The sequence below is a fragment of the Catharus ustulatus genome, chromosome 4 (assembly GCF_009819885.2).
Source record: "Catharus ustulatus isolate bCatUst1 chromosome 4, bCatUst1.pri.v2, whole genome shotgun sequence".
Lineage (NCBI taxonomy): Eukaryota > Metazoa > Chordata > Aves > Passeriformes > Turdidae > Catharus > Catharus ustulatus.
Window position 1 is genome coordinate 25,093,115 of NC_046224.1, and position 13,016 is coordinate 25,106,130.

General features: G+C 39.8%; 1 protein-coding gene across 4 annotated transcripts in view; it reads right to left on the reverse strand.

The window, feature by feature from the left end:
* NCF4 (neutrophil cytosolic factor 4) overlaps positions 1 to 13,016 on the reverse strand; it is a 54,322-nt gene that overhangs the window by 20,656 nt on the left and 20,650 nt on the right. The window contains exons 4-7 of one of the 4 annotated variants that reach the window (XM_033056948.2): positions 9,783 to 9,933; positions 5,614 to 5,738; positions 4,404 to 4,412; positions 450 to 527 (exon numbers count right to left, since the gene is read on the reverse strand). The exons of 1 other annotated variant lie outside the window; for it this stretch is intronic. The gene's annotated coding sequence lies outside the window, so the exon portion shown is untranslated. Of the gene's footprint in view, positions 1 to 449; positions 1,067 to 4,403; positions 4,413 to 5,613; positions 5,739 to 9,782; positions 9,934 to 13,016 lie in introns of those variants that run through there. 2 more of the 4 variants (XM_033056949.2, XM_033056946.2) reach the window with 2 other exon arrangements.

Sequence of the window (13,016 nt, forward strand, 5' to 3'; positions counted from 1 at the left end):
AAGAAGAAATCATCTGATCTCCCTGCCTGGCTCATACTTCTTATCGCATTCATTTGCAAATTATTTTCTCTTTGATCAGCAACTTTTCCTTCCTCTCCATTTTCCCCTGGTGGCACTCATCCCTCTCCAAGCCCATCTTCCTCCTCAACCTACTTTTCTCTTCATATAAACTTCTATTTCCTTTATTGATCCCAATCTTTGTTCTTCTAGTCTTGAACCTCTGAGCTGGAAAATAATTCTTCAAGGCACCTCCCCTAAAGAGCAGCTAATTATTTGGCTTTGGGCCTGCTCCTGCTTTGTCAGGTCTCTTGTCATCAAGTCTGTCAAGTGTGTGGGGAAGCTTTGGAATGGCCAAGAAACCTATAAACTGACCCGGTAATCCCAGGGAAAACCTGGTCTGCATTAATGAGACTTGTAAAATAATCAAGAGATCCTGATGTGTAAAGTACCTTTGAGCAGCCTTCCTCAAATGTTGCCAGACACATCAAGTATTCAGTGCTCCAGAGGGGGGGAGGAGGGAAATATGCCTGCCATGAAAATGAATAGAGAGGCTAAAATTATGCACCACACAAACACTAGACCTGCACTAATTTTATTAGCAATTAATACATTTCTTTGGGTTTTCTTTTGCCTTAGTAGTTTGTCTCCCATTACCCTCAGTCTCTTAATTCTTGCTAATGCTGTGGCCTTTAGACATCAAGAGTCTTAGAGTGAGAAATAAAACAGTTATAATATTCACCATGCGTGACATGCTGAAACAAAGGATGAAGACACATTTACACAACTTGAAACTGGGCTCTTTAGGCTGTCAACTAGTGAGCAGTCAGAAAGGTTGCAGAGTTTTATAAATAGACCTTATGTGGAGTACAAGAATCACAGAAAATAACACTTTCACCACATAACTACATAACTACATAACTCCAACTGGTATTTTAGAGATATAACTTGAAAAGTCAGTGACATTTTGCTCTCAGTTACAGAAAAGTTACTGTTCAGATATTTCGAATGCAAGACTTGGGGATTGCCACTCCACCTATATCATCATATAAATATACAAAGAGTTTGTGAACATAACAGAAATTTTTATACTATAAAAATTATTAGTTCCTTTCATTCTTGAATCCATATTCTGATTCATCAGAGCAGATCTGTATTCTAATCTGAATACTTTCTTTTCAACTGTTGCTGCAAAGAGAAAAAAAATTTTGAAAACCAAACACACTTGCTTGACTTGGCAATATAGATCACATTCTTACAGATGACTGTCTTATGCTTTCACAGTCTATCAGATTTAGCTAGGCTTTTATATATAATCCTTCTGCAAATCTCAATAAACTCTTTGCTGAAATAATAGCCATCCAGCTGCTAAACCCACAAGATAATTAAACACTCTATGAAAGGGCATTTCTTTTTAAGCAGATTGAAATGTTATCAAATGATTACTCCCTCTTAGTTTGAATAATAATTATTCAAATACTTTTTTTTTTATCCTTTTCTCATGTAAGTTCTCTCTGGGGCCTTCGGGCAATAGAAAAACTAAAAATGTAACTGTGGGATAGGAGAAGGCTATGTGAAGAAGACAGGAAAAAAAGGCATTAAATAGTTACTTCATTCTCATTTAAGCTCCAAATCTATCTTCAGAGGGACTATTCATAGTCTAAAGTTAAGGACAAAGAAGATTGTGCAAGATCACAGTGCCTTTGGCATAAGAATTGTTTCTTGCTATCAAACATCTATGTACAATACTTATAAAAGTTCCCAGTTACAGCTGGATCTAGAAAATTTGATGTAGTATAAAACAAGTGAGAAAGAAGCATCTAGGAAGAGAAAGTTCTAGTAATTCTCAATAAGTCTGTTCTCCAAATAAACACCGAAGTTTTCTTGCCCTGATTTGGTTTGAGTCTCCAGTTTGACTGGACATATAAAATACTGCTTAATACTTCTTTACAAACCACAGAGAAATTTAAGTAGATGTGGTACCCTTACTTAAGAATGTACATTTGAATTAATGCTGCCAAAGAAATCCACAGATTATACAAACACAATGTTCCATTTTTTTAAAATAGGGAAAATAAGTTAACAATACCTATTTTTAAAGAGCTAGCAAACTGTGTATTCTCCAAGTGCCTATACCTACAAAAATCACTTATTGCTCAAAACCAACCTATTTATTTCTCTAAAATATCTCTGTTTGGTGTGCTACCATTCTAAGGGAGATTCTAGCAGATGTTTTTGTTTTGCTGTCTCATCTTCAGGCTCCTTTTAAGGAGCTATTAGTCTTCCCTAATCCCCCAACTAAATTTATCAGCAGTTGTTTGCAGCCAAGAGTTAAGCTAAATTAAACTTTGAAAACCCTGTACAGTGTATCAGATGCACTTATGGTAGGGGAGCAGAAAGTTCCAAATGTTCCACTTACCAAAATGTAGGAGAGCTATGTTTTTTTCCCCAGGTTTCTCAAAGCTTCCACATATTTTTCAAGATGACCACAATCTCCCTGATTTTATAAAAGCAGGAACTCACCTACTGAAACAACTTTTCATTTAGCTCTACACCAGGTATGTACTTGCTTTTTCACATAGATACATACTTCCATCTCCAAGTGTAGATTATGTAGGGAGAAGGAATGTATACACACACTTTGGTTAAGGCTGCATGCAAGCTTGAGGCATCTCTGGACAGCTGACACCCACAGTGAAAAGGTATTTATCTACATCTCTCTCTCTCAGCATGTATCTATCTGTTCCCCAGTCTTCATCCTCACACCATCAATCATTCCCTTGTTTGCTTCTGTCACATACTCATAAGTGCTTACCAGAACAGATATTCCTCCTGGTCTTAGTGAGTAATAAAATACACAGTGTTTTAAAACTTTGTATGTCAATACTTGGTTAGTTTTGGTGACACTATATGATAATTCCTCATTCCAGATTGTGGGCTTCTGTGGTTCTTCTATATCAGAAGATGGACAATTATGTATCCGTACACACAAACAAAACAAACAAAAAAAAAAACAAACACCGTAACAACAAAAAACCCTTAAAACAGAAACTCAAAACGAAACATAATATGACTGTGTAGTGTGTACTCTTTCTTATAAACAAACAAAAAAAAAGCACATGCATAAAATATGGATGCTTAAGAAGAAACAGAATAAAAGACAAATCTTTTATCTGTTTTTTCTGCCTTTAGATTACAATCTAAATCATCAGTAGTTTTCAACAGTCACTGATATGTAACAAGAGATGAGTACCCACATGAATTTATGGTGTCAATGAAACTCCTAACCAATTGGCCTTCTCTCTACAAAGCAATTATTCAGTGGTACTGTTTGGTCCCAATAACATTGCAGCTCCTGAGAAAAGCTCTAGAGGAGGACCATTGTGAAATCTCCATTAAATACACCACAGATCTCAATGACAGCTGTGGAATACGGCTCAGACCCTCAAAAGACAAGCGAGTTGAAACTACAGCTCTCTGGATGCAAAACCAATTCTTGCAAACCAGGTCACACTCAACTGGTGAAATAAAAACAAACTTCCTCTCCCAAGACTTCATAGCATTTACCCTGAGGCCAAATCAAATATTTGTTCACAAAATCATTTGTCTGTCCCTTTCACCAGTTTTGGGGTTTTTTCAGGAGAGAAATTGTATGTGAAAAGTGTGATTTCTGCTGTCTTTATTCCCATGGCTACTAGAAACTGCTAGAAAGAGAATTGGGCACATCACACAAAATGTCAGGTTAACAAATACCAACACAACAGCTCAGAGAAATAGACACTTTCTCACACCTTCATCCTCCCATATCGCACTAAAAGAAAAGGGAAAAAATCAACAGAAAACTAGCCAAAACCATGAAAGGCAATCAAATACATCCTTCAGAAACATAAGCTCATCCAAAAATAGGATGAAAGGTTAAGCAAGTCACTTGGTTTTACTTAGAGCAGTGATAAAGGTCTCTGTAAGGGATTTAAGCAAGTTCTGTGCTGTTACAGGAGCATCTGTCTCCTCATTGCTGGAGAAAAACGGTGGCGAGGATTTAGAGCATGTATAACCTGAGAGAGAAATCATCTGTCATCCCCTCACAGGGCATTAGCAAACTTTCCCTCTCCTGGGAGACGGAAGAGCCCCACTCCTCCCCCTGTCTCCTGTGAACACAGCTTTAAGCATTTTTACAATATGCTTATGAATACAGGCTTCTGAGTAATATTAATCATTGGGAAAAATCCAGCTCTATTAAGAATGGGTGAAAGAAGTTCAACTGAAAAGAGACAGCATTCTGTGCAATAAACAGGGTGAATATGGTAGTAAAGAAGAGGTCAGGTAACAAACAAATCCTCTATGTGAAAGGAATGATCTCTCTGCTCCATCCAAGTGAAACTGCTGTCACAAGCTATGCTTCTCACCATCAAGACCTAGAGCAACAAAAAAGAAAAGGATGGTTAATTTTGGAAGATACCACCCCATTACAGGAAGTACCATGCAATTTCTTGTGCCACTATACTGTGTGGTCTCATGTAAACAGTTGATTTGTTGGCATTTCAGTTGTCTGCTCTTTAACAGGAGAAAGTGTTGGAAAAATAAGTCCCTAGGCATCCAGGAAATAGTAACAGAAGACATGGAAGTACACTTCCTCAGAGACCAAAAAGGTTTTTAGTATGCCCTGATATTTGCTTTTTCCTTTACAAATTATAGAGCAGAATTGTCAACAGAAGTGCAGAAAAATAACTGAGATTATAAATTTCAGAGGCAAAATGCCAACCAGCACATCACTTGTGTCTTGCAAGTCTCTGCATCATCCACAAGCAAGTTATTAATGATTCATTTTCTGAAATATCTCGTTCTTCTTCAACACAGCAGCTTCTGTGTCCCAGTGAGATCAAAACTCAAAAGGCTTGGGAGGCTATTTCCTCTAAACAACCATCAAAATACCAAAGCCTGTGCCTAAAGTGCTGATGCATCTCTACCAAATGCATTGATGCTCTAATTCTAGATTACAACACTTATTTTATCTACATAAGGAATACAAAGCCTGTGCCTAAAGTGCTGATGCATCTCTACCAAATGCATTGATGCCCTAATTTTAGATTACAACACTTCTTTTACCTACATAAGGAATACATACTAAGTTTCGAAAGCAGGAATTCAAAAAGGTTCTGCAACAGGATGATTTCGGCAAGAGATTGCCACCATGAACCTTTTGGGGAAGGAGAAACAATACAAATATCCAAGCAAAAAAAAAGTATGCTCATAATGGGGATCAATTCAGATGTGCAAAATATAAAAAAACATGATGTAAGTTTCTATAAAAATGGTTGGTCCAATATACCTATTTCCTTTTTGCAAACAATTTTTAAATAGTAGGAATAAACTTTTTCACTTTCATAGGAAAATAAAAAAATCCCCATACATGAAATTATTAACAATGTGATGATTATCAGAAGGAATATGCAAAAGGAAATTGTAAGAAGAAGTTTAGATACAGTGGAAATGGCAGGAAAAATATAGTCCCCTTAGGAATATGCCTGTGAGCCTTTCTTTAATATTTTTTTCTCCTGAACACAGAGGATAAGGATGTTACAAGAGATAAACTCAAATTTTCAACTTAACATTTACCTGAGGGGATCCCAAGTGAATACTGCTGGACAAGCTAACACTTAAGTGTCTGTCCATTCTCTTAAGAAGTTTAGAACAGGTAGCAAGAGCAGAGATTTCCTTCCTGTAGTCTTCCATTTAGGCAACTTAAAGAGAAGAGAAAGTACAGAAGAATTCAGTGTTTGGGTCAGATTCAGGCCATGAACAACATGGAGAGATTCTTTTAGTGCAAATAAGATCATTTTGTGTGTATTTGTTTATTAGCAACTGGGCTGATGCTGTTCAGCTCGTTTCATCAGGGTGACTGAAACAGTACTACACAATAATGACTTTTATTTATTGTTACTCTCCTTAACTGGATGCAAATCATCACTTAAACTTGAGAATATATCTCATTTACCAATTGTGCAAATGGAAGAACTGCTTTCTACTGAAATATTGACAATAAATACAAAGCTGATATAACAGTGCTCCTGTCCTGGTAATAGTTATAGACTTCGTTATCTAATAATTTCCACTAGTGATGTTGGCAAAAAAAAGCCTCAACTTGCCATTTGAGCATCACAGCTATAAAATTCTCCCCACTTGCTGTTAACCCAGAAAGATATGACTCCTTTACAAACCTTTGACTTTTAAATCCTTCTCACTGGGTACTAACATCTCTGAAATAAATTATAAGTGCTTTAAAAAAAATCAGAAATAAAATAAAAACCCCTAACAGATTAATTAAGAAATTACTATCAATTACTATCCTATACCATAGGATTCCAGCTGCTAAAACTGAAGTCCCATTTCCCCAAAAGCTGTTTACCATGATCTAAATACTTTGACTGTTCTCCTACCAGCATCCTAGTATAAATAGGAATAAGTAATGAAACCATCTTTCTGCTGCGCTAGTTTTTCTGGAATATAACCCCTGTGGTAATAATTACATGGGGCTTATCCATCCCAGTGTGAACACCACCAGAGTGTCAATTATGACAAATGTCTGATACCCACAAGTGTCTGTTGTAAAGAAAACCAACTGTTTCCATTCTCTTAACCTTGGGGTCAGGGTTTCCCACTGGGACTAACACCTTTTTTTCCTGCTGTAAATATCCATTTGAAGTTGCTAGGAGGTGTTATGATACACAGACCTACTCTTTCAGCACTTGGTTTTTTCTCTTTTGGTAATTTGAGCTTAACTCTCACCAGGGGTTTACACCTATCTCTGTTTTTTATTTGTATTATCCCCTTTGGGTGAGACATTTCACTTTCTTTTCCACACCATTTGCAATACAAGCTGGGAAGTCCCCAAAGCCCACAGGTAGCATGGACTAGTAGTGACCTATTTCTTACCTCTGGGGTATCTCTTGCAGCTATTTACTATCTTCAGCTTTTGAGACAATTATCAGAGGAATGGAAAAATCAGTAAAAATGGAACCACTGAGCTTTGATCCTAGGAATACAGATTTCTCTCAGGCAAAGCCAAGAACAGGCCATTGCAGGGGAAATTATAATTGGTATATACAAAACAAAGGATATTTTCAGTAGTGTGAACGGTGACAGTGGGCATAGATAAAAGTGTTTGGAGGAATGTAATTGCAAGCCAGTCAGACTATAACATCTTCTCCTAATCCTATCCCAAATCACGACCATTTTGGTTCAGGAACTTCACAAGCTGGAGGTGGCCTGTAGGAGTTTAATAATTTTCAGTGGATCTCTCTTCCATTAATTTGTCCGTTTTCCTCTCCAGCACATACAAGCACTCATCATCACAACATCCTCAATAGACTACATGTTCAGGTTGGCCATCTGGAAGAATTTCTTCCCTGGAAGGGTGGTTAAGTGTTCCAATGGGCTGCTCAGGGAAGCAGAGGAGTAACCATCCCAGGCAGTGTACAAGAAATGACTGGATGTAGCACTTAGAGCTGGTAATGTTCAGTCAAAGTTTGGACTTGATGATCTTGGAGGTCTTTTCCAACTTTCATGATTCTGTGATTCTATTACATCTTTAACAAATAAGGAAAATCTACGGCGAGCAAAAGACGGCTGGCTGGCATCCTTGAAGGCTGAAGTTGCTTGTCACAAAATATAGCAGACATAGGAGATAGCAGCAAGGCAAGCTTCCTGTTCTAAGGTGCTATGCTAGTGCTGTGATGATACCACCCCAAAATTTTGGATACATTGGCTGATAGGGACCTGGAGCACCTTATTATTTGAAATACAGTTATTTATATGTGATGGGAAAGAGAAAAAGAAATTATAATGGATGAGCATCCCCAGCTCCGCACTGTATAAGTATCCTAAAGGGGAAAGCCAGCCCTAATCTTTTTGTGAATGAACCTGATTGAGATGGTAGTAAATATGCAACCACATTACCAAAACTGACAAGTGCAGTAACACAAACTTCCTCCCTAAATGCTACCATTTCACATAGGTGAAATCTCAGAATCTCAGTGAGCCTGAGATTGCCACAACTCTCCACACCTTCCAGTTTCAGGAAGATTTGTATGAATAACCTAGATGTGTCAGATTTTGATTGTATTCTTACAAAAAACAAAAAAAAAAAAAATCACAACAACAAAACCCCTTCAAATTAATTAAATACTTGACAAGTAACAAAGACCTCACTATATGCCCAATTGGTCATAAATCTGCTTCTCTCTTTGTAAATATGCCTTAATAGGAACTAACTAAAAGGATAAGAAAGGATTTCCACTAATCAGGATTGCTTTCACATGGCTGAATTACAGAGTAGAATCACAATGACTGGCCCTGTACTTGCTCTCCTTTCACCACTGGACAAATGCAGTCATTCCAGTGGAATAGACAGAAATGGAAGTCACAGTCCATTAACCAAAAATACTGTCCTACAATCCTTGTCCTCTCTAAGCTGCCAAAGGAAGGTAAAAGAGAAAAGTTGTTCTGCCAGCTACCAAATGGAAATGAGGCATGCAGCTAATAACCATGAGATACTGGTATCTCTAAACCAGAATCTAGGCTTGGTACTACACCAAGGGTTTATGATATAGGAATATGCAATGAAAAACTCCACGTGACTGAATGTAGCAAACAGGATATGATGATGTCTTAGGTTGCAATATAGGATGTGGTTCACTAAAAGTGGGTATTCTATCACCATCTGTTGAAACCAGGTGAGGCAGTGATTCTTATCTCCATGGGATATATTATCTGCTAATGAGCCATCCATTGAAACCAGGTGGGGCAGTGATCTTTATCTTTTCCACAACCATCCTTCCTCCTTGCCCCGTCTGCTAATGACCCCTTGAGTCCCACTGTATGACTGATAAAATTACTTCATCCCATTGGGAGATGATCCAGCCAGGGGGAGGAACCTACCATTCCCTACCTAGATAAAAAACACTGAGATTTGGAACACCAAACCACTGGTTTCTAGAGGGAAAACTGGACCTTTGGAGGAAAACTGCACCCTTCTACAGGACCACTGCTTCAACTGAACCACATCTGTCACTGCAAGAGGACTGCAGCCACCACTTAATCGCACTGCTACCAACACCCTGACGGGGTGTCAGGTTGTATTCTGACTCTGTCAGTGTTTGGGGTTCGTTCTTTGTAGCACTGTATTTCTATTTTAATTTTCCTAGTAAAGAACTGTTATTCCTACTTTTCATACCTTTGCCTGAGATCCCCTTAATTTCAAAATTATAATAACTCGGAGGGAGGGGGTTTACATTCTCTTTTTCAAAGAGAGGCTTCTGCTTTTCTTAGCAGACACCTGTCCTCCAAACCAGGACAGATGACTTATGCTGTTCCAAAGGACAACACACCATTTGGTTGAAACATCTGTACCCGTAAGAGCCAGCTACCTCACACTGTAATTATCACCTGCTCTGAGCTAGGGTGTGGACACAGTGTTTGTGAGAAATCCAGAACGTTGCTGAAAAGTAGTATCACTTCCTGTACTACAAACACTGTAGTATGGTAGCGCAGGTTTTTTTGAGCTTACAGTAGCACACTGTAAACTCAAAAATCACTACCGGAAGTGTAATAGAAAAAAAAAAAAAAAGAGAGAACACAAATGATTGAATTACCCTTTGTCATGTTTGATTCAATAAAGCTGTCTCTTTAGAAATTATCTAAAGCTGCTGGAGTATTTTCAGTTTATCACAGAACTTAGCATACAGGCAATAGAGAAATATTTTTTAATATTCCTATCCCATACGTACCTCGATTATCTTTCTTCACTTCTAGGATCAATTAATCAAGCTAGAAAAATCAGAGCTCACATTTGCAGCACCTGCCTTCCCCAAAAGATCATTTCTATTGTATCACAAAACCTTGGTTGCTTTTTAATCTAAGAAATCTTGGGTTAGAGTGCTGAAACAGAGAAAAGAAAAAGAAAAAAAAGAAAACTTTTTTAAACTCATAAATCTGCTACAAATAAATGCAGTGCATAATCCTTTATAAAGTATTTTCCCTTGCCAGAAAAACATTAAATATCAGAAAACATGTCCCCAAATGGATTACAAAATGACAAATACGTTTCATAGACATTTTTATTGTTATTACTGCTTGACAGAGTAAAAATAGGAGTGTCTTCAAAGGTGTCTTTCCCTGGAATAAGCAACTCAGCATAAAAAGAATTTATATGCTGAAAAGGTGACAGTCAATGTATTATGGCTGTATATATAGGATCTCTTCATTTACAATTCCCTGTCTCTCCCAAGAAAGCTCAGGTTGTAAATTTTTTAGACTTCTACAGCACCTTGCCCAATGGGGCCCTGAATGCAGGTTTTGCATGCCTGTGTAAGTATGAGCAATCAGAATTACACAACTGAGTTTGCTGTTGCCTGCAGGGGAAAAAAAATATATTTCTGACTTCCTTCAAGGCCAAGAGATAAAGCTGAATGTTGTAGCTTCAGGTGCAGGAGGCAGTTTAGACCTGTTCTATTTTGTTACAAGTGGTATCTGTCAAAGCCAGAGAAAGAAAGGGGCAAACTCTGGAGCTTATCTTTTCTTTCCCTCACACAGACGGGGAGTTCCCTTTGTGAGCAGAGTCCCATCTCTTGAACTGAACCTCCTAATGCATCATGATCTCCCCAATGCCACTTTCGTCTGATGTATGATTCACGGCCCCTTGCAAAACGTTTTCCCTTGCCAGGAAAACATTAAATATCAGGAAAAGTGTCTCTAGAGGGATTACAAAATGGAAAATAGGTCTCAATGTCATTTTTATGGTTGTTATTTGCCTATTTGTCCCTTGTACTGCTTGCCTCTCTCCTTAACATTCAAGTTCCATGCGGACCATCAGTTTGCCAATGTAATGGGTTTTCACAGCCAGGGGAAGGTAAGCGCCAAGGATTATTAATAGCGTTCCTCTATTAGTTAAGGGAAAGATAAATGTGACACCACCAACAAAACCCTTGAATATCTGATACCAGTGAGGAGTGGGTATCACCTGCCGAAAATAGAAAGAGTGAAAGAGATTATATAAGTGGGGTTCCTACCTCGAGTTCACCTCTTTTTGACCACCTCCCTATCTAACACCTTTTCAAGCGTGCTTACAAGAGATCCAAGAGGTAAGTAGCAAGAAAATGCTCGAATTTCCATAGCAAACATGGATTTACCAGCTCCGGGCAAAGAAGCAGGACCTTCACAGATCAGGGGGTCTTCCATCATTCCAGCCTCATTCCCTTTTCCATAAACAAAACCCCAGAAACAAAGAGATGCAAATCTCTCAAACACTGAGGAATGGCTTCCCGCAGAGAAGACTCCAAATGAGAGGACGAGATCATTAAAAGGAGTAAATAGGTGAACTCACGGACGGGGAATGAGAAGAAAAGCAGGAGAGAAGGTGGGAATGACAAAACTGGGCACAGGAGGGAAGAAAGTGAACGAGAACACTAACAAGGGCTTGCGAAGAGATTTTACTGAAATAGCCAGCTGTGAACCGAAGACAAAAAACCCAACATCCACAACACGTCTAGAAATGGCACCTCTCTTTCTGCACAGATGACTGTAAGCGATGGGTTGAAGCTGCTGTCTCTGGTGTGATCACTAGGAAGCTAAAGGAAATGTGTCACCCTTTTTGCGAAGGACCGCCGTCTTTCTGCTTCAATTCTTGGTGTGAGGGCTTCGTGCTGTTCAGGAAATCCTCCCTGAATTATTTCCTTTTGACAAGGGTGGGCTGATTTCTTCTTAACTTATTTGGTCGTTTACTTAGTAACAATGTCATTCTGGAGCTGGTGGAAGGGGGTGTTGATCTACACAAAAGTTTTGGTGCAGACAACTTGGAAATTCACGGTGTAGATTTTGCAAATAGTTCAGGCAGGAAAATTGGCAAAGTCTCAGAGATAAAGGAAAACGCGTCATTCATCTCGTAGGGATGATGAGAAAAAGATGAAGGGTCGAGTGAGAAACTGTCAATTCGTGAAACGCCTTTTTTATTAGAATAACAGTTTTGACTACAGGTTGGAGGCCAAAAGCTTCTGGAAATTTGTTAGCTGTGCTTAAAGAGAGACAGTGCTGAGGCTGGAGCTGGGCCTCAGCCGCTCCTCCGTGTCAGATCCCAGCTGTCCGGTTCGCAAACCCTGTGTCGCTGCTTTCTCCTTCCTGGCTGCGGAGGGTACACACGGCTTCTGAGCTGGGGGAAATGTTATTTACGCTCTACAGATGGCTCCACCTGATCTGAAGCCTCATTTTTCTGACACCTCTCACTTTTCGCCTCCGCAGCATGATTAGGCCGTAGAGGGCTGACAGATCCGATGACGGAGGGAAAGCGGGGCAGTTCGCGCATCGTTAGGGATGTGCAGGGAGCCGCCGGGCTCCCATCCCCAGGACACAGACGCGGAATGCGCCTCTGGCCGGTCGGCTTGGCATGAGGCTAGTTAACCTGATCAGCGTCTGCCAGCACAGCAGGCAGCGCCGCGTGTCGCCTCTGCCAGCCACCAGCTCGAGTTACCCCCGAGGGCAGCCCTCCAAATGGGCTCTGCCTCGTCAGCAGAGCGGGGTTAGCGCCGAAACACGAGTCATCCGCCGGGAGAGCATCTTCGCTGGCGGGTGGGCAGGTGCGTTCCTGTTTGGAGGGACCTAAAAGGAAGCTCTGTGGCTCAACAAGGGGTTTGCAAAAAATTCGTAAAAAAAGGCAAAAATCTGCGGAGACTGAGGCCCAACTCCTCTTCAGACGGCGCCGATACTGCATGCAACAAAGCAGGGAAAGCAGAGGGCGATGTAGCACTGGGCTGGCGGTGTCTGAACTGGGAGCAAGAAAAGATTGTCCTCTCTTCCCTCAGTTAAGGAAAGGGAAAGGGACGTCAATTCCATAAGATATGGCACATTGATCTCTGGCAAATAGCTGCTTATTGATGGGTCTGCACTTACCCTACGTTTAAAACGGACTAACCACAGGGTTCTAACCCTGAACTCCTCTAAAGCCAGAGACCTCAGTATCCATGTGCTGT